This window comes from Chelon labrosus, assembly GCF_963514085.1.
Source record: "Chelon labrosus genome assembly, chromosome: 22".
Lineage (NCBI taxonomy): Eukaryota > Metazoa > Chordata > Actinopteri > Mugiliformes > Mugilidae > Chelon > Chelon labrosus.
This window is the reverse complement of record NC_140355.1, coordinates 15,168,755-15,191,035: the sequence shown is the minus strand read 5'-3', so window position 1 is coordinate 15,191,035 and position 22,281 is coordinate 15,168,755. Positions and strand designations below refer to the sequence as shown.

General features: G+C 42.0%; 1 protein-coding gene across 2 annotated transcripts in view; it reads right to left on the bottom strand.

The window, feature by feature from the left end:
* The window catches only part of znf462 (zinc finger protein 462), a 56,329-nt gene extending 42,266 nt beyond the window's left edge, over positions 1-14,063 (bottom strand). The window contains exon 1 of one of the 2 annotated variants that reach the window (XM_084572315.1): positions 13,641-14,063. The gene's annotated coding sequence lies outside the window, so the exon portion shown is untranslated. Of the gene's footprint in view, positions 1-9,242; positions 9,482-13,640 lie in introns of those variants that run through there. The other variant, XM_084572317.1, reaches the window with a different exon arrangement.
* Between the last annotated feature and the right edge of the window lie 8,218 nt (positions 14,064-22,281).

Genomic DNA, 22,281 nt, shown 5'->3' with positions numbered 1-22,281 from the left:
GCTCCTGAAAAACAACCCCACACCATAACCCCCTCACCCCCCTCCACCAAACTTCACACTTGGCACAGTGCAGTCAGACAAGTACCGTTCTCCTGGCAACCGCCAAACCCAGATTCATCCATCAGCTTGCCAGATGAAGAAGCGTGATTCGTTACTGCAGAGAACGTGTCTCCACTGCTCTAGAGTCCAGTCGCTGCGTGCTTTACACCACTGCATCCGGCGCTTTGCATTGCACTTGGTGATGTATGGCTTGGATGCAGCTGCAAAGGCATGGAAACCCATTCCATGAAGCTCTCTACGCATTGTTCTTGAGCTAATCTGAGGCCACGTGAAGTTTGGAGGTCTGTAGCAACTGACTCTACAGAAAGTTGGCGACCTCTGTGCACTATGCGGCTTAGCATCCGCTGTCCCTGCTCTGTCAGTTTACGTGGCCTGCCACTTTGTGTCTGAGTTGCTGTTGTTCCCAATGGCTTCCACTTTGTTATAATACCACTGACAGATGACTGTGGAATATTTAGTAGCGAGGAAATTTCACAACTGGACAGGTGGCATCCTATCACAGTACCATGCTGTACCATGCTCACTGAGCTCTGAGAGCGACCCGTTCTTTCACAAATGTTTGTCGAATCAGTCTGCATGCCTAGGTGCTTGATTTTATACACCTGTGGCCATGGAAGTGATTGGAACACCTGAATTCAGTTAATTGGATTGGAGTACTTTTGGCAATATTGTGTGTCAACTTAAAAGGTCGTAAGTCAGTGTCATGTTCAGTTTTTTCGCAGTTCGTTTCTACTGCCTCGCTGGCAGCTTTAAATAATAACAATAAAATTAAATAAGGGGACATTGTTAACAGTGTACTGGAGCTGCACTTTTATGATATAATTTCATTTTTTATGGTGAACAGACACAGCGAGCTACAGGCCCTGAAACCCCAGCCAACGGCAAGCCAGCTAGGAAGCATAATTAACGTCTGTACTGTCAACTAACATGCACCCATATGTGCCTAAATTTACTGCCCTGCACACACAACAATCAGTCGTGACAGATTACACACACACACACACACACACACACAGAGCCACTGAGCACCATCATAACCTCAAATACACACAGTGCAGAGTTCCAGCGTCAACTCGCCTTGAATTTTTCATGGCTTAGCCTCACCTGAAGGTACACACATTTAAGCCACAGGGTCTGAATATGTCACAGAGCATTATTCCGTAAAAAGGATCTCCAAGAATTTCTTAACGCATGCTTTGGAAGTTATTTTGGTTCAGATTAGGAATGGTGCCCCAAAATAAGAGTGTCTGGTTGTAGTAATTCTCTGGCCTGGGTGCAGCTGACACATTTGTTGGCTCACAGTTGAGCTTTTATCTGTCAGCATTGTAGCAGATAACAACATTGGTTCAAAACAAGCTAGTCCGACCTGACTGACCTTCATATTCCAATACTGAGCCTCATCCCTTCACAGAAGAATAACATATTGACAGATACAACCACTACACTCCATGGTAGTCTCATGTTGCATTAGTAACCATATAAGGGAGAGATACCTGTGTATCACTAATGCTGACTTTGTTTTTACAGGTTCTCATGAAATGCCAACAGATTTGGCTTTTCATCTAAATCCACCTTAAGGTTCACATTGGTGAGTTCAAGGGAAATGTCTCAACAAGTATTGGCATGCAATCTGCTGCCCTTCACATCCATCACATTGGTGGCTTTGACTTTGGAGCAATCGTCAGGCCACATTTTCAATTTATTATGATAAAATACAGCCGAACAAACATAACATCATGATCCTTTCTAATAATGCTGTGGGGCCCACCTAGACCTGGTCTGGTCTAGGTGGGTGGTACATAAAGGTTTCCCAGTAGAACACTGCATTGTCACAAGCTAGTCAATGTTATACTCTTCACCTGTCTGTGGTCATAATGTTATGTCTGATCGACTGTATGTTAATCTTAGTGCTAAAAGGCAACCGTTAGCAAGCTAATATTCTAAATAAAAATGGAGACATTGCACCCGCTTAATATTAGCATGGTATGAGCATGTTGAAAATCCTGGTGAGCAAGTTAGCAGGCTTCCATTAGCATTTAGCTTAAGGTAGCACTGTGCTGAAGTACAGCCTCACAGAGCCACTAACACTGTATGCAACAGACTGATTTTTTAATAGTTTCAGCAACACAGAAGTCATTAAAGATATTGGGATATAGCCAAATCAATACATATCGTATCTAACATAGAATTTTTACATTGGCTAATTAAATTTGGATTTCCATTACTGACAAACAGCACCGTGCAAATGTCCTCAGCCCTAAAAATAAAAAAATACACCATGAGCAGCTGTTTTTCATAAGTTTACATAATTCAAGTAGTAAAATCAGATAATCAATCAAATCAATATTTGATGTGGCCTTTAAAATACTGCCAATGCTCAAATGTATACTTGTTTGGCAATATCTTGTAGGACTTAAACTGTTCTTCTGTGGATTTAGGCTGTCCCACTTGCTTCTGTCTCTTTATGTAATCCCAGACTGACTCCATGTTGTTGAGATCTGGAATCCAGAGAGAGTGGGGGTTGGGCTGGATGGGGTGGACGTGCATTACCATCTGTTGCAGGACTGTTCTTCTTGTAACTGAAGATAGTTTAAGAGAAATGAACACACACTTGCATGAATTTTCTTAACTACAGTCATGTGTGACCGTGACAGAATAGTATGTAAATAATCCCAAGGAATTAATTCACAAAACCACAATCTAACAACCTGAATCTGACCGATATTTATCCTTGATGAGTATATCTGTCTCATTGCAACAGCATTTCAGCTCTTGGGTGATAAGAACATTTAGCTGGACACTGACCTCATTCCTCTCTGCCTGTGATCAGAGCAGAGAGCTTCCTTAACTGATGTGATCACATGATGCCGCAAGTCTGAACACACAGAGATGAAGCATCGATTCCTACCTGCCCGATCAATGAACCAGGCCTTTTCAGAGGAGAAGGGAGGAATCAATAATGTTCAGTATGAACGTTTTGTCATAACATTCATCATACGTCTGCTGGAATTGAATGATAGGGATGGGAATGGCATAAAATGCAGGAGAAGAGAACAGAGCTGGAAATATATCAGCAATTCCATCACACATCATGCTGCAAGAGGGCTAGCACATGTTTTAACTTGCAATGTTTTTATTTAGTATTCTTCACATAAATCAGTTTTTAGTTTTTCCTTGAGGTTTGTTACTATATCTTGAAAAAAATACCCAGAAACTTAAGCAGGAATAACGCTAATGTTTTATGTTAAACCACACGCTAATGCTACTTTCACACTGTGGCCGTGTCATCTTCATACACCAACTCTGGAAAGTGTGAAAGTCAAATATGTATTCGGTAGTGGTGAACTACATCAGCATTATCGAAAGATAATATCAGCCACCTTACTAAAAATGACGTTGCCAACCTGTTTCAAGAAGCACGTGGCATTAAAAAGAAGTAGGTCAACCATTAACCAGCTAACACGGCGGCCTTGACTAGAAACATTCTTCTGGCACCTTCTTCATTAATCAGTGTGGAAAATTTGATGTCAAGCAAAACACTCGTCATCAAAGGTAGGCATTAGGAAATAAGAAAACAAACTCCTTCCAAATCACAAACCAAACTACAGCCTTTTGTTGTCTGATTTAACCAGCAGTTAATCTTGACTAATGATAGTTATTGCTGGTAGATTGAGATTGTTTGCCTGTCTCCACCTATACTACTAATCAAACTATTAAACAATTTGAAATGGTTACAAGTTCAAATTTACTATCTTTTACATGTATTACACTTACAAAATGTAAGCAGATTGCTTTCCAAGAACAACAAGTATATTGCTTTTCATATCTGGTTAAAAACTCCCCAGTTACCTCAAAAGACAGCAGAAGCACCTTTTGCTTTTATGCAGACTGAAGCAGTGTTTGAACTTCTGAGAGCGTTCTGGAAAATTCAACACTTTCCCTAAAAAAAACATCTGACGCTATCGTCTTCCCCACATACCCAGCAGCTGTGGAGTTAAGGTTCTGACCTGTACTCTCTGTGCCATTCCTCTAAATTTGGGAAGTTAAGATCAATATATTCTACCTTGATTTCATCAGACCACAAGTTCCATTTCCCGTCATGGTTTAACCACACGCTTGCAATGTGTGCCTTTTGCCGAAAAGAAGCCTCTTGCTGTTGCCCTGAAGACAGCTCAGGAGAGTGCAGAACGCATAAAACCCTGGCTTCGTGCATGTAGTGGACAGCCTCAGCTAGACAGTCCTTCAGTTATTTTTAGCTTGCTGTTGGCCTCTTGGTAGTTTTTCCTTTAGAGCTTCCTCTTTACATGACCATCATCCATCATAGAAAGATGACCTGCTCTAGATAAGGTCCCCATGCTGCCATACTTCCTTCCTAGATGTCGGTCTTCTCTATGTTCCTTTAAAATCTTACATTGTTACCATAGCTCATTTGAGAATCAAGTTTCATTTGATCTTACAAGGCAAACTTAGATCAAGTTTCATTGCAATCAGACTTTATATAACTGCAGGTCTGCATCAAGGAGTTCCGTGCATACTTGCATAACAGAAATGTTTGCCCTTTCTTAGATAGCACAGGCCAACAGTAGCCTTTTGTGTTTAACTTTCTTTAACTGAAAGAATAAAGAAAGGATTTTTGCGAACATCCAGGAAACCTGCTCGGTAATCCCAGTTTGTCTCAAAGGACTGGTAAATACAGGTGCAGAGCCTTTCAGACGCTGAAATCCAGCAAGCTTTGCTGATCTGTCTGCAGCCTGACCTTCACTAGTGTCACATTCAGAGGGCGTAAGAAAAGAAACAACCCATTGCAGCAGGCTCAAGCAACCCTTAAGGATTCTGAGTAAAAGGAGAAGATCATGGAGGCCATTAGACTGGCTGAATGCTGCCGACTGAAGGACCGTTTAAACAGTATTACTGATCTTAAAACTGATTTATTAAGCAAACTCATGCTCATCATCGTCCGTTGCGACATTGCAGTTAATGAATCACAAAATATGAAAACGTGGGAACCCTGCGATGAGAAACAACAAGTAGAGTTTAGATGATTGCAATACTGTGATCCTTGGACCTTGAAGTATGCAAAAGAGTCTTCATATCCAAAAGAGAAAGGGAAGATGGGGACAGCTCCTGGTTTGAATACTCCACTAATCCCCAGGAGAGATCAACATTTTCTATTTTATCACTGGGTCATCTATACTGCAAGGTCAGACAGAGCATGTGTCAGCCCGTCTATATTTGACAGATGGTTACCTGACATCACCCACCCAGTCTGAGAGCCTTTAATACTTAATATTAGTGCACTCACTCTCCTCTTTCAAAACCGAGACATTTCCTTTCTCAATCAAAGACATTCAACGCACTAATTCCATGTTTCCCTCAAAAGCTGAACTAAAAAAAAAGAAAAGAAGCTGGCCATCATGGTACAAGTAACCTTGCTCCAAGGGTAGCCTTTGTGCTTAGCAAAGGGCTCAGATTGTCCCTTCTGAAAAGGGGGACGGCAGCAACACAGAGCACTCAGTAGCAACATTTGGCCTGTTTTGCACAGATGATAATGACCAAGCAGATTAGGAGGAGACGAGCCCTAATGGTCATCTTTCATGTGGCTACTATCTTCAGGTTGTCATGGTGAAAACTCCCCCCACAGCCCCACCTTCAACAAACAGAAAGAAAAAAAAAACAGTCCATTCAAAATGTAGCACCGACAGTGTTTTAAATCTCCTGCATTTACGTTTTAATCATGAGCCTCGGAGATATTTATGTGACCTTCAAGGCTGAAATTTTTCACAAAACAACAAAACAGGGGGCTGGTAAATCCCTCAGCCACAGCCTGCTGGGTGTGAAGGTTAGATAATGAATACCCTTGCATAGTCACTCTCTTCATTCCTGTTAACAAAACTAAAAATGAACCTTTTCATCTTAGCCGATCGTTTCTTGAAGCTCCTGCAGGGTCTCTCTAATGCAAAAAAGCACCCAATGAAAAACGGACTGAAATCAGAAATAAGGTGAGGATCAGAGGTGGAAGCAAGCAGGCAAGCTTGAGTTATCTGAAAGTCTACTGCTCAGCCTTCTTTTAGTATAGTCACCTCAGTTGGCTGCTCTCTCGTCTCTCTCTCTCGGGGCTGACAGAATTATCTTCTGCATCAGAGCTGAGGCTGGGCCAGCGATCCACACAGAGGACTCCATTTCACACAGCCAGCCCCACAGTGGCTAAGGAGACACAGCCAATCACGCTGGAGTATCAGTGGCATGGCCATCCACCATTTTGTGCTCCTCAAGGTCTTTGACTGTCCTGCTCAGCTGAGTGGAGCTGCCTCTGCTCGCTCTGCTATCTGGTTACACAGATGGTAGTGTTTAACTTTAAGAGCACGGACCTGAGCGAGCAGCTTCCCCTCCTGTCGGTTCCTCTGCAGACTGTCATGGCAGTCAGCAAAAAAAGGAGAAGTGAGATGTGTGGTTTTCTTCACTGCGAAGATGGCCACCTATGAGCGTGGCTTCACAAGCTGTAGGCAATCTCCTAAATCTGATAATAGGGCCTCTATATATGGAACTTTAGATCACCCTCTGATACGATTTTTAAGAAGATATGAGGAAGCTTCTGTAGATAACACTGTGAGATGATCATTTGATCCAACGTCGTGTTTTAGGACTTTGTGACAGAGGTGAAATGTTTCTTTCTGCACTGAGAAGAATGAAAGATAAAACTTGGAGCAACCCTCAGCAACATGATTAAATATTCCATCCAAAAATGATTAAGTGCACAATTTAATTAATAGCCTAAGGCGTGATTATTTTTGCAATTTTATATGGGAAGGAATATTTGGTTTTCTCAAGAGATTTCTTCCCTTGAGTTTAAAGAGAAAAATCATTGTGTTAAGTAGTGTACACAAGTAGGCTATAGCTAAAAAAAAAAATAAATAAAAAAACCTGACTGCACACATGCCGTAAGCTCGAGTCAGATCTCCCAAAACTGAAACACACGGGTTTGTGGGCTAAATAAACACCAGCGAGGAGTCAGGCAAGTGAAGGATGTCCAAGGACAGATCTTGGAGAGAAACCAGGAAGTGTTTTTCCACAAGGACAATTACTCCAGGAAACCTTACATTCCATGCAGCCTTGTAGCCCATCTCTCCTAGGAAACCACTTCCTGACGTAAATCAATCTGCTGCTGTTTAAAATAAATTTTGTAATGTCTTCAAAAAAAAAAAGAAAAAGCCAATTAAAATTTTTTGCGCGCTTCAGAATCTCCTGCATGAAAATGAAAGTCCTGAAAATAGATAAAAAAAGAGCCCAATCAAACTAATGAAACAAAATGCTGGAATTGTGTTTTGTTTATTTAGGAAAACGAGCCAATATTACATATCTGTGATTTGCAAAAGTAAGGATTACAAGTTAATTTCAATGCCAAATTAGAGTCCATCGCAGTCCGATCTTTACAACACGTTTGTGAAAGTGCACGATGACAAGGACAAAGGAGCTTTCTGAGGAGCTCAGAAACGAAGTTGTTGTTTCTTATCAGCCTGGAAACAATTAAAAAAAAAAAATCTCTAAGGAATTTGGAATCCACAAATCCACAGTCCAACAGCTTGTGAACAAATGGAGGAGATTTAAGACGACTGCTAGCCTCCACAGGAGTGGTCGACCAACAAAAATCACTCCAAAAGCAAGACGCATAATAGTCTGAGAGGTCACAAAGGAACCTAGTGTAACTTCTAAGCAACTAAAGGCCTCACTCACATTGGCTAATGTTAATGTTCATGAATCCACCATCAGGAGAACACTGAACAACCACGGTGTGCATGGAAAAGTGTCAAGCACAAAGACACTACTCTCTAAAAAAAGAGCATTTCTGCCCGCCTGCAGTTTGCTAAACATCATGTGGAAAAGCCACAGAACTATTGGGAAAATGTTTCGTGGACAGATGAGACGACCATAGTAGAATTGTTTGGTTTAAATGAGAAGAGTCATGTTTGAAGATGAAAAACACTGCATTCCATCATCAGAACCTCATCCAGTCTACGAAACACAGGGGTAGTAACGTCCTTGTTTGGGCCTGTTTTGCTGCATCTGGGCCAGGACGGCCAATGAGGAAAAAAAGAAAATGTCAGGACATCTGTCCGTGAGCTGAATCTTAAGAGAAACTGGGTCAGGCAGCAAAACAATGACCCGAACACACAAGTCGTTCTACAAAAGAATGGTTGAAGAAGAGCGAAATAAATGTTTTGGAATAGCCAAAGTCAAAGTCCTGACCTTAATCCAACAGAAATGTTATGGAAAGACCTGAAACAAGCAATTCACGTGAGGAAACCAACCAACATCTCAGACCTAAAGCAGCTCTGTACTGAGGAAATGGCTAAAATTTCTCCAAGCCGCTGTAGAAGACTGATCAGCAGTTACCGGAAATGTTTAGTTGCTGCACAAGGGAGTCACGGCAGATACTGAAAACTCGTTCACATAGCTTTGCAACTCAGAGATGTGTACAAATGATTAATTTTCTTGAATAAATGATTGCATGACTACAATACTACCCTTTCATTTGTTTGATTGGGCTTGACTACTCCTCAAAGGCACAAAAACTTTTAGTAAACAAAATAACTATGAACAGACTGCACACACTGGCTGCTCTCGAGGTATCAAAAGTTTACAAAAACAGCCTCCAACAATCCAATAAGGAGAATACTATTTATATAATGAAACTGATACGCCTTCTTTCTAACTGTCCCTTCACTCAAGTCTAAAACTTCGACTTCATTGCTTTTGTTTATGTAAATGCCTTCACTTGAATCCAATTCCCCTAGTTTACCAGAGAACAAAAGGCAGATTACATGGAAAGACGGCAAGGTTTCTAGTAAGAGCTGCTCAGTGGACAACTGCCAGAAAACACTGCAATGCTGACTTCCTTGTAAGCCTGACATGGCAGTTACTACAGTTACAGGGAGTGGGTGAGGTTACAAGCTAGTCAGGATGAAGTATTTCACAGTGACCTTAAGAGGAGACAGGATTCCATCAAAACAAAGACCCGAAAAGTCAAACTTAGCCTGGCTTCCTCGCAGAAACATGTTAAAGTTACCAATAAGTTTATTTAAGAAGAGTAAAAGTTAAGGTTCCTCTGCAGGTCCACCAGACCAACCACTTGAGGCAACAAGTTTGAGAAGGGAAAGATGAGAGACCCATCAATATTAACTTACCACTGAGACCTCCTTTCCAGGCTCTTAAATATTTAATCGTCCTTGGACAGCTCTGTTGCTTCGGAGGCCGAGCCAGTGTGGATCCCTTCTACAAGACCACTCCTGTTCCTGCTCAATGAAGGCCTTGTCCAGTGGCACCACACTGCCCAAGGAACGGGCGTCTCCAAAGAATTCAGGATTTTTTCCACCACAGGCAGCTTGAAGCTGACAGAGCTGGTTCACTGTGTCTCATTTCAGAAGTAATCTAAACTGGAAACCTGGAGGTAGACGCCTCAATTTATCTCACTGGACAAACTGTCACGTTAAACTCATCACAAAACTAGTCAGCTATATGCTTAACATATGTACGCTGAAAGGGCTAGCGCAGACAGAGATAGGCACAGCTGTGAGCTTCACTGGTTTAGAAGCACTTTCTGTTTTTCCAGGAGGGGAAAGGCAACGTTGAACTGTTGATGTTCTGGTGGAAAGCAGAGAGGAGGAACCAGTTTTGCAGCAGTGTAACGTGGCAACTGACAACAGAAACTGGAATGACACCTTCACCAAGCCACTTCCTTGTTCCACTTAAACCTTCACATGATGCTGCTTTTCAGCATTTCAAACAAGCCCATGCTGTAGATACACAGCCTTAAGTAATACAACACCTAAACACAATCTAACACGGCGATTCTTTGTGACTAAATCATCGAGCAACGTGTTTATGAAGGGAGGAAGTGAGGTCAGTAAAACACCGTCCTTCCTACAACGGCCACACTCGTTTGTAGCAGTGGGGCCAGACTGCATCTCATGAGCCATGCATCATGTCAAGAAAGCACTCACTGGAGCATTTCAATTTGCTTTTGTGTGCCTCCCCAGCCTTCTTCACTGCCCCAGGTAGGGGAGAATGGAGAAGTGCATCACCCAGTGTGAGTGAGGGAGTGAATGACAGAGAGATGGAGGGAAGGAAAGAGAGAAAGAGCGAGAGAGATAGAGAGAGAGTGGTTGTGTGTGTGTTTGAGCAGGATACACAGAAAGATGGTGAGAGGCTAGCTTCACGACCACTTCCTTCCAGCATTCAGGCCATCGCACAAGTCTCTCTTGTTTGATCCTCTGTCCTCTTTGTCAAGCTTTTCCAGCTTAATCCCGAAATACCTTGCAAAATCCAGTTATGTAATTTTTTTCCCCCCCTATCTGCTATAGTTCAGTTCTGCCCTGTCACCTTAAAGCCGGGGCCGCAAGTACAATGTGTTTTAAATATTTCACACGGGTGAGGCAGGATTCAACCACAGCGACTTAGACGTCACAGATTCGGACCATGAAATTACTTCTGATGCTCCACGGCGTGTTTCGACAGGAGTATCCTATAGTATGTTACAAGATCGTTTGAATAATTCAGCGCTGTGAAATTGCATTATAAATGGAGTATGTTGGAGCACATTTAGATGACTGCAGTTGTAGAGGCCCAGGTGTTCGGTATCTCAGTTAATTCATAATAAATTCATTAAAACGCTATGTTCAAAGATATGTGCCATGTATCTTAGTATTAGTTTAACTACATTCAGTGTAGTACGGCTGCAACTCTCAGTCATTTTAAATTTAAATTAGTACCAGAGCTGGAGACTATATTTTCCATCAAGTAATCGTTTAGCCACAGTTACTCATAGTCCAAGATAATGCGCTTAAATTATGTGTTTAGTCATATTAGAAGTTTAAAATCTTTTCCAATTAAATTTCTGTCCATCAAATAATCAACTAAATTATTCTGATTTAGACACAATCCTTCAAGAAAGTGTAGGAGTGCAGAAGCACATCTTAGGCCCCGGCAAATTTCCATTTCTTCTATTCAAATTAGCGATGCATGTTAAATTTATTAAATTACACATCTGCGTTCTCTGAGAAGTTGGCACACAGAGAACCCGGGGACTTCAGGGGCCTCAGAGAGTCAGTGGGACCCCCAGCAGATGACTGCAGACAGCTGCCAGTGTAGCACGAATAGGTCAAGAATGATCCGAAACCCTGTGAAAGTCACTACAGGAACTGTTACTGCAAAGAGAGACCACACAGTATCACGCAGATAATCTGCGTAGACTCAGAGCTTTCAAAAAAAAAAAAAGACAAAACAAAAAAAAACATCACGATCACTTCCTGGTTTAAAAACACTGATGTCATTTGCAGAACCTCCACCATCCATGAGATGGTTGACTTGCGACCGACAAATGTGTCGAGCGCAGCAGATTCCTGCCTGCTCGTCCTCTGCCCGGCTCCTCCTTGAGAACCTGTTTGCCCTGCCACGCCAGGGAGAAGGAGCATTGCCACCATTTTGATTGCTCTTCTCAGCCTCAGTATTGTCGCAGCACAGTGTGTCAAGCTCGCAGTCTCCTTGTCAGCAAGATTTCACACAGTGGCCAGGGGAACTGCAGAGCGTAGCACAACCACACAGACACGTTCTCTCCTTCTCTTTCTCTCTCTCTATCACACACACACACACACACACACACACACACACACACACACACCAGCAGCTACCAAGCACACACTACGGCTAGAAAACACGCCTCCTTCACTTCTCTGACAGGCTGGTCAACAGACACCTTCAGGATATAAAGTGTGAAAAGTCACCTGAGGCTGCACAGTGGACGCCGAGCGCATTACAACATAAAGCCTGTTAATAAGTGACCCACAATCAAATCCATTAGTCTGAACAACTTTTAAAGAACATCAAATAAATAAGTATAATCTCAGGATAACAAGCTCACGTGCTGCCCTGCACACACACGATCAGCCCACAGCTGCCAGTGTAAATAATAACTTATTTGAAGCCTCTAAATGAAAACAGCTCGACCAGAACCTCGTTGTACGCAATACAGAACAAAATAAAAATAAAAATGGAGAATCATCTGGAGAACTTCCTCTAAGAAACTATCTGCAACAGTCATTACTTCACCCTCAGAGCTGTGAAAGCAGAAGAGGGAGCGAGGAGAGCATGTGCGTGGTGACAACACTTTGTTGAACATTAACTACCTGCATGGTTTAAAAAAATAAAAAAATAAAAAAAATCCACTATTCAGCATTAAAATTCCTATCTCATCCACGTGTCCCTCAGCCACCATAAACATTTTCTAAAAGCCGCACGCACAGACACTATCACATTTGTTAAATGTGTAAATTAAAGAAGGTGCAAGCTGCTGGTGGAGTTAAAAGACAGAAGGTAACCTTGACAGCCCCCCCCCCCCCCCTCGCTTAAAGATCTAACCTCACTTTCAGAGTTCTTCTGCTTCCTCTAGCAGACTAAACTTCCGAGGCTAGAAAAAGAAGCAGAAGAAGAAGCAGAAGAAGCAGAAGAAGGAGGAGGAGGAGGAAGGAGAGGATGTGGCCGATCGGTTTCTGAACACAACCTTTGTTCTGGCGTGAGGGATCCTGCCTGTCTGACTCCAGGGCTCTCTCCTTGGAGACTCATCTGCTTTCCTCCATTTTATGGTGAAGCCCTACTACTAGTGTCACATACCTGACTTGAGACCAGTGACAGCGATCAGGCATCCAAACAGTGCAGAGGGGGGGTACAAGCGGGTAGCAATGTAGCAAATAGCACCAAGAGCAAAACGTTTGAATAAAAAAAAAAAAATAGATTAAAAGCCCCACTTTTACAGTCGACCATCGAGAGATCCAGCTCCAAGACTGTGGAGAACCAGAGTCACAAATCGCCACCAGAAAAGGTTTCTTATTTGAAAAATAAAAAAATATTAAGAGGAAAGCCTCCTCACAATGGACATGGCTTTCATGTGTATGTGTGTGTGTGTGTGTGTGTGTGTGTGAGAGAGAGTGTGTGTGTGTGTGTGTGTACTGGACCAGCGGCTATGCCATCTACTGTGTGTCGCTAATGGAGGCTGGTTGGGAGAGGAGAGCAATCCGTGCAATGGCTTCTCCATGAAGCTAACGCGCAACAACACGCACGGCCGGAGAGGGGACGCACAGCCGGGGCCAGTAATTCCCCTGACCAGACATGTCAGAATAGCAAAACACTCCGCTCCGGTGCTGGCGAAACACGCAGCCGATCCTCTCTACACCGCCGCGTCCATTTCCTTGTGTCACTTTGACAACAAACCGAAAGGCGACATAGCGAGGGGGAGCGCTAGGCTGCTTAGGATATTAACTGGGAAGCGAGAAGACCCACTTGACTTTGGCTGCATGGTTGCCAGCCGGAGCGCCCACCCGACTAAAAAATCTCGCCCCGACTTCCTCTCCCGAGTCGCCTGGACCTGAACTAAAGGGAGAGACGAGGGAGATCAGCTCTATCCAGGTCATTCACGAGGCGCTCTCCAAATTATATCCCATGATCTACCATACCGACGTTCTCGCAGACCTTGAAAGCCCAGCCGAAATCTTGACGAAACTGGAAATATAGTGCAAGAGGGGAAAACTCACTGGTACAATCTTCTCCTCAAGCGATCCTCCCAAAAGTTGTCCTCGTATTTCATGCGTGCGCCCGGTCGGTCTAATGGATGATCGCCATCTTTCCTGCTTCTCCTTTGCTGCAGCTGCAGATGACCTGAGATCCGTCTGTCTCTGAATAATGAGCAACCACACAGACAAGGAAGACAATCTGCAAAGCAGGCTACACAAAGAAGTTTGGGAGACTAGCAAGCACCAGAGGGTGCACAAGAGTTTACGATGAGACGAGGGAGCATCAGCAGGATGGACAACGTCTATGCCTGAGAAGCTCATCCTTCATCTAGACTGAAGTCAGATAGTCTGCAAAGCCTTATCAGCGGCTCAGACCACCACCAGACACATGCGGCCACGGTGATTTTTTATATAGGCTTGCATACTATGTCTGCCACGTCATGAGGTTATCTGCAGTTCACTTTGGTGGTGATGCTGCTCCAAACCTCAACTAGACAGACATATAGATAGATAGATAGATAGATAGATACTAATATTATAAGATGACAATATAAAAAAATGTGTGTGTTTAAAAAAAAATATATATTTTTAATAAAAGTCCCTTTCATACCCCCCCAACCACTGATCACAATCCCCCAAAGGTTTATTAAAATAAAAGCCAAGTCAAAAGAGTGAATTCCTCATCAAATGAATTCAAATCATCTATTTAATTCCCACTGCGTGCAAAATAATAATAATAATAATAAAAAAACATGGCTGATGTGTCACTGCACTGTTACTGTAGACGTGCTGCAGGCTGCTGCTCTGTCCACCAGCTGCTAACAAAGAGGGAGCCCAAGACAAAAGGTGCAGGGTCCTGCTCAGATGTATGTCAGCGCAAAAGGATGGATGGCTGGGTGGGTGGCTGGGTGGCTGGGTGGGTGGGGGCTGAGCGGCGAGAAAAGGGGGGTACGCACGCGGGTGGGTGGGCTCGTGAGGAGAACGGTCCACCTTGCATGACTGAACAACCCGTAATATCATCTGAGGACATGCATCTCCCTGTCTGGCTTTCAGTGAGGACATTTTGAGATTTAATTACGTCTAATAGGCGCGCAAATGTGGCGTCGGCGTTCTGATGTCGACGCCGCGTATACTCACAGACTCTAACTGTCATAAGATTTAGGATTTGTATGCACTGCGTGATATAAACACCCCCTTTTTCCTGTATAAATTCCCATTATTGAGCTTTAATGTTTGCAGCGGCAGTGTTTTGTACAATGTTTTCAGGATTAAAAACACTTTTAAACTTTGTATTTGTCACTGGACGACAAAATGAGTGAGACAAAAATACAAACATTCCAGCTCAGGATTGGATCAGTTGCTCTTTGACCTTAAGATTTACTCCAGGCATTTTGTTTGTTCCAGGCATCTTGGAGAACTTGCTGCAGTCCTCCTTTGGATTGTGGCTGTCTCGTTTGCTTCTGTTTCTTCATGTAATCCCCAGACTGACTCTGTGTTGTTGGTATCATGGCCCTGGGGGTGGAGGATTGGGGTAAATGGGACATTGGGTGGGGTGAATTACCATCTGTTGCAGGACTCTTTGTTCTTCTTGTCGCTGAAGATACTTCTTAAACACTGTGACTGTAAGGTTGGGGATGTCATTGTGCTGCAGAATGATTATGGGACTATCAGATGCCTCCCCAGATACACTGTTTTGTACTGTATTGTATCTGAATTTACTATATGTACCATATATGACATTAAGAATAAACCTTAACTTTCCTTAGTGCATATTTTTTTGTCTTGCAGAACTATAAGTAGATATGAAACACAAATATTAATACTGTATGTTATCTGAAGGCTGATATGTTTTTTTAATGCTCATTCATAATAATTACTGCTCTCTGCATGATGCTCACATTTGTGCTTTTTTTTTTCCTCCTCGTGTTTTGCAGACAGTAGATGGCAACAACAACATCTGCGCTGATTACTCAAACAAAGACGTGAACTGTTCTGTGTGCTTTAGGTTTTTCATTCATTCGGGGGGAAAAAAAATAAAAAAAGTTCCTGCCTGCGACGCTCAAACACATGAAAAACCTCCGCCGCAAATCTTGTGAGCGAGCGGTTGCTGTCTGATTTACAGGCAGAGACACAGAGAGGAATTAAATTTGTGTAAGATACAGACGTAGTTAATCATGTTTGACAAGTGTTGATGCTGCCTCTTGCGAGGATCGGTTATGAATTATGGATTGTGGATGCATGTATATTATTTTTTTATGGAATTTAATACAAAGCTAGAGATGGTAAATTACATTCGGTCACTCTTTGCATTACCAGCCTGCTATGCATGTCCCTGTGCTAATACTCGAGTAGATTCTTCATTGTGCTTTTACAGTGTCCAAAACATGGCACCACCGGGACTGAACCTTATGAGAATATAAAATATATAATATGCTGTTAAACATAAGGTGACAGATGGAAACAGGAACGAGTCTTTGTCAATGCACTTCCATAGTGCCAGTTCTTGTGTTGCAGTGACGTACATAGCCCCATGTATTTCCCAAAACACTGTGGCAAATGATTACTTGGCCCAAAAATGACTTCCTCCTCATTTAGGGTTGCCTCTGGTGTCCTGTTTTTTTTTTTTTTTTTTAAATCTGAACATCTTGAATAAAAAAACACACAAAATAGTAGCTAAGGCATTCACGCCAAACATTTTTGATGTCTCAACAGATCTTTTGAGGGAATGTCTCAGGAGGAATGACGTGTGAAATACACACATCACATACACACACACTGAGTTGACAGTGCATCCATTGGGTGCCAGGTAGCAGCCGGGCTTTATCATGCTGCTTGGACATATGGCTGCTGCGGCAAATCTGATTAATATGGGATGGTCAGGAGTCCGGCGTACGGCGCAGGACAGACTGCACCAGGACATCCCCACTGGTCCGGCCTCCCCCTCACACCGTGCCAAGCCTTCCACCAGGCAGTGCTAATAACAGAACTGCAGTTAGGGATTCAGATGGTCTGAGTGGTGGGTTGAGTGGGAGAGGAAGGGGGGCGCCCTATTGATTCAGAAGGTGACCAATTACTATTTGTATACATTCATTTGAACATTTAAATGTAAAAAAACGTACTGATAATTAAAGAAAGGCTCGCTCATTTAGTTAATTCTTCAGATTTTTGCAAATAAAAGTCATGCAAGGTTGTGAATTTAAATCCACACTTTCCGTGTAGTGTACTCTCCCGTGTGTGGGTAAAAGCACCTCCTTGAAAAGTTCCCAAGATTGGAATTGAGACAGCGGAGTCCCGTACGGGTCAGCAAACATTAGAAGATGTCTGACCTGCGCGCCCCGTGGAGAAAGTACAGAGGATGTACGAGGAGATAAAATGATTGCTGCTGGGATAGGGTGAGTTTTCATGGACAACTACCTTCAGCTGAAAGTCGGATCATGCCGCAGGTCGTCTCTTTTTGTAATCTCTCTCACTTCTCTCCCTATTAAAACACAAACAGCACCACACATAAGCAATATACACACACGGATATGCATATGAACTATTCGTGCCAGTTCAGTTTCAATGTCTTTTTTTATAATATATAATCAGAAAACTCGGAATAGATGTCTCTATAGGTTTGTGATAAAAGAAATAGCAACACATGTGGTTTTCACACCGTCTTCCCAGAATAAATCCTGCAGAAATGTCATTGCCGCTTTGACAGATGACTTAAATTACAAAGCACAAGTATAACAGTGTGCATAAAATGGAAGTAAGACCATGGACTTGTGCCTGCAAGGACTGTTAGACTATTAGAGTTAGATCCAAAAAATTGATGTGGCATGTACCCAAATGGAGAAATAATCCTAAATTATTAATTAATTTACTTTAAAGTTTCACTGATGTCTCATTCTTTACAAGGTTTCCTAGACATTTCTTTTCCTCCTCGTGTTCAGACGAATTTCATGAGTGCCCGACAGTTTAAATATGCAAATTAGGTGATTCTGAACCATGAAGTTGACTGAAGGTGTGTCTCTTTGTTGATATTTAACCTGCTCGCCTGCAGTGCTGTATCTTAAACGCATCTCCGCATTACTCACAATAGAAGAATGCAAATAAAAAAGACAATTAAAGGAATTTCTTAAGATGTTCTCTAAGTGTAACACCGAGCCTTCTTAGCAGTGTCTGAGGTGTGTATTCAGTCTTTGTAGCGCTCTTTTTTAGTGTGTTTTTTTTTTTTTTTTATCCTCATGCAGTTTCAAGACAAATTTTCCTCCAAATCAAACGAGAACAGGCAGAACAATGATTATGCTCCACTTACAGCATGTTTCAAAATAGCACGAGGAACAATGGATATACCTGCTGTGTAATCTGAATGCAATTTCCAGCAGTCTAAACTTAAACTGCACTTTTGAATGAGAGCACTTTATATATTTTGTGCCGCACAACAATTTGTGAAGGCGGACGAAATAACAGACTCGGAGGGAGCATTTTTTATTTCTACTTTCCAGATTTTAAAAAAGAAAAAAGGCTTCTGTTTCTCTTAAAATATGGACACTCAAAATGGTCCTAATCACCATATTTATAGAACGTGTTTTGAGTTATTATTAAGGTCGGACTGGAACACACCGTTATTGCAAAACAGACCAAAAAAATACCCTTTTCTAAAGAGCAAATAATCAGTTGATCAGTTGAGCAAATACTCTAATCAGCAGATAACAAATTTAAATCCATTCGTTCACATACACATCAAACTGGATACATTTTTCAACTTCGATAGAGTGAATGGCTCAAACATGACACCACCACCATAGCTTCATGTTTCAGCAAACTGCTGCCCGGTCATTTGCATACACCTTCCAACAGCTCATTTGGCTATGATCTTCTAATCTCTGTGTTATCTCTGGATGCATCACCTTTCTAAAGGGCTGAGGGACTTCCCTGCCGTTCCTGCTCATCCCTAGTTTCTCTCATGGCTGACTGGCTGTGACTGGTTTACTGGTGTTGATGGTACTGAAGTCGGACTGATCTGGGCGCTTGGATGAGACGCGAACATGTAGATGTCCTGCTTTCATTTCTTACAGCACGGAGTTACATTTCACTTTGAGCAGCAAGTCATCGCTGCTATTAATAATTTACGCTTTCACATGTTAGCTGTGATCATAGCTAATATTAAAGTTACTCTGAGTCGATTAAGTGAAGCCTTTCTTTTTTTTTATTAATATGTTTATTAGGAGGTAAGGCACATCAGAACATGAACTGACGTCAAATTTACATTGAGTATCACATCACATCTGTATCACAAAAAATATATAGACATATTGATACCACAGAAATATTGTGCATCCTGACGAATGAAGAGCAAAGCATATAATCTACCTCCTAGGACGTTTTTTTTTTTAATTTTGCGGCCCTCAGGAACCTATTCGGGCGAAACAAGAAACAATACACCATTTGAAAAAGAATAATAAATGAATAAATAACCAAAAGACAGAAGAGAGAAAAAAAATAAAAAAAAAAAATAAAGAAATAAAATAAAATAAATAAAAAAATAATAATAATAATAATTTAAAATATAAAATTAAAATTAAAATTAAAATTAAATAAATAAGGGGGGGGGGGGGGGTCCATCAATCAGGGGGCAGAGACTGAAGAGAGTGAAAGAATGTTAAAAAGGAAAGCCACTTGTTATAAAATGTATCAGAGTTACCTTTCAGTGAATATCTGATCTTCTCCAGCTTTAGAAAAGACATGGTGAAGTGAAGCCTTTCTGTGTGGAGTTTGCATGTTCTCCTTGTGTCTGCATGTGTTCTGTCTGGGTACTCCGGCTTCCTCCCACTGTCCAAAGACATGCTGGTTAGGTTAATTGGTGATTCTAAATTGACCATAGGTGTGAATGTGAGTGTGAATGGTTGTCTGTCTCTCTGCGTTAGCCCTGTGATAGACTGGCGACCTGTCCAAGGTGGACCCCGGCTCTCACCTCATGACAGCTGGGATAGGCTCCAGCACCCCCGCGACCTTTCACAGGACAAGCGGTTACAGAAGATGAATGAATGAATGAATAATATTTATCTAACTTTGTGAGGCTAGATGTTAGCATGCTAACAGTTGTTACCCATTCAGGCACAGCATGAATGGTTATCCCGAATTGTGGTGCACTAGCATAAGGATACACCATCTTGGGATCATGGGGAACCAAAGACAAAGAAAATCATTACCAACAGGATTCAGATGTTTTTCCTCTGAGAACCATGAGTGTGTACCAAGAAATTTTGAGAGTACCACCACCCGGTTTGTTGCACAGAACCGTCTAAAAAGTCATCTATGGAAACTGATTGGAAGAAGGTCTCTTTCAAAAAAGTTACAAGGCAGTACCCGTCTTCCTATCGCGGCCTATCATTGGCAGCAACACTTTGTAATCTGAGGAGATTTGAAAGCTCGCAGTCAGTGTAGTTAGTTGTGATGTTAGCATATGGGTGGATGATTCTTGCCATCTTTGTAAGAACGACTGATTGGTTGAATCACTGTGGTTTTTCCCACTAACAGATAGCTTGAAGCCTGATGAACCAACTGCAATCTAGCTATATATTCATGTTGCTAATAATTATTAGCATCTAGTAGTCTCATGCTTAGCTTCTTCATCTGCTGTAATCAGATTCCCACAGATGAAAATGCATGCAATACAACACATAAGGCTGTTATTCTCTGCAGAATATTGCTTAATACTTAGTTTTTACAGAACAGTAATACTATTTGTGTGAGTGTGTGTGTTTCTGCCTTTGTGTGTGTGCTCTTGTGGATAATTTCTCATTGTCTGGAATTTTATTGCTTTCAAGTCCTCATTCTCTGACCTCAATGAAGTGATTGCCACGGATAATGCCCTTAACCACTACCCTGCAATTCTCCGTGGCACAATCAAGAGATGGAGAACAGAAAAATACTTTTATTTCTGAAAGAGGTGTGGATGTTTCTCGCTCCTAATTTACCAAAAGGCGAAAAAAATGACCACATGTTATATTGCCTCTAAACGAAATGAATAATACATTGATTGGTCTTCACATTGTAAGCCCGCCAGTGGTTCACAGAAAGGAAAGAGGTTCAGATGAATTGGTAGAAACAAATGAAAATGAAGTTTTATTTTGCTTTATTACGATTGTAATCAATTTTACATTTGTATATTTAAAGCGCCAGATAAGCAGGTGATCCTGATGCTTAATGGACACCAATGTTGACCAGTTGGTTGATCCAAAAGCTTGGTCCACAGCTGGATGCATTGAATTAAGATATGAGAGACATTCATGCCCTCCCCCTCCCGAGATTAATTGTGATAACTTCGGTGACTGTTACCTCCCGAGTGTGTAACCAGGGGATGAGGGGAGGAGAACAAAAGAAAATTGTTCAAGGTAAAAGGAAAGCAACACAGAGACCGATAACTGTGTGTAAAATAATGTTTCTTTATTCAAAAACAAAGCTAATAGTGACTGTTGAACACTGGTCACAAACTAAACACAGCAGATCAGACAAACGGGAGGCAAGGGAAAATCCAACAAAACGCCACCGCACCAATATCTTTTCCACCTGGAGGGGGAGAGTGGGGAGAGAGAGACACCAACACACCACAACAACCACAGCGGCACTAGGGCTGTAACAGTGACCTTCTCACTTTTCGTCTATCTTGCTAATGAAGCAAAAAGTCTCTAAACTTTACTCTCCTGCATTGGTTCAAAATGCGCCAACCGCATTGACCACAACCCCTCAAACCACAAAGGGAAACTTCGCTAAAGGAGTCGATGCTTTTTGCTAACCATTCAGCCGTCTTACTATTTATTATATCATCACAGTGGTTATGTCCAAGTGACTAATAAAAGTCAAGTGTGCCGTAAAATCCAGACTGGTTTAGATGAGCTCCTCAGGTTAGTGCAGCAACATGAGCTGCAAAACTGTGGTCAAGGACCCGAAGCAATGTTATGGGAAGGACGTCCTTTGTGCAAGAAAAAAATGTAGGAAATCTTGAGAAAACGCAGCTATGTGAGGGCAGGTGCATTGTTCACGACCCAAGGATGCACAGTGTCAGCTGTGAAACTGTCTTGGATGAGCGGTTCTCTGAACTAGCACTGCACTACAACTTTCAGAATCAATGACTCTGGCATCAGCCTCAACTGTGTGTTTTGTGCTGACTGCGTAACCAGTTCACTAAACTAATATTACAATAATGTAAACGTCATACCTGCAATTTTAGCAACGCCACTGTGATGTTAGCATTTAAGCATTCGGCTCATAGCATCATGAAGTTTTATGTAAATTGCTTGCACATGCATTCTCTCAATGGATGGTATTAGATACAAATACAGTATATTGTTGGTAATATGACACAGTTATTATGTAGTTCTTCTTCTCTGTTTCCCTGTAGAACTAGCAGGAACTTGATACTTTCTGATGCAAATGCAAAAAGTCAAGGGAACAGATACATGTGCCGCCCACGTGAGTTTGTGGGGATGTCAAGCCAACAGTATATGTACTACTTCAGAACCACCTAAGTCTTCTTTCCCTGTCTCTCCTTCCATACTTTTATCTATGTTTCTGTCTCCAGGCAGAGTCCAAGGTGCCCAGTCTTTATCCCCATCTATTCAACAATAAATCTGCTCTGCCACAGGAACTTAAAAGTCCCCAGGTGTGCAAGGAG